Raw genomic sequence first — 701 nt, 5'->3', positions numbered from 1 at the left:
AGTGATTAACTGAATGAACTATTGTGTCTTATAAAGTTTTATATTGAATATCCTAACAGTGATAGTGATTATAATTAATTTAATGATGCCCGGGATTCCCGTTTATGTGTGGAAACTTTTCACGGATAATGATGAAATTATCAAAATCTAAAATGAAATGGAATTATTTCGATAAATAAAACCTGGTGTATTCTTCAAACCATGTTAAACGACACGACAGAAATGAATAGAAGAACACAAGAATGACTATTTTTTCTTTAATAATAAATTATAAAATGGTAATTTATGTATGAATTACTCTGATAAATTTTGCTCTGAGTGGTCGCGCTCTCATATTATAATCGAGTCGATTGTAAAGTCCGAACGTGCGTTACATAGTAAAGCGTGACTGATTAATCTCTTTAAGTACCCCCAAAATAGAGCTTACGATGCGTCTAAAGAAGTTTTCAGTGCAAAAAAAATTAAAAATATAAAACTTCTTTAGACCAGAGACGACATCGAGACTATTTTAGGGGAGGAGATTATATGTACTATCTGAAAGAGATTAATCAGTCACAATTTACTGTGTAATGCAAGTTTGTTTTACCCAAGCAGCGACACATAGCCGACTTTACGGTCAATTCTATTCTATAATGAGAGCGTGAACACTCAGAGCAAAATTAAAGTAATTCATACGTTAATTATAATTTTATGAATAAAGA

The sequence above is a fragment of the Leptidea sinapis genome, chromosome 41 (genome assembly GCF_905404315.1).
Source record: "Leptidea sinapis chromosome 41, ilLepSina1.1, whole genome shotgun sequence".
Lineage (NCBI taxonomy): Eukaryota > Metazoa > Arthropoda > Insecta > Lepidoptera > Pieridae > Leptidea > Leptidea sinapis.
Note: the sequence above shows the minus strand (reverse complement) of the source record.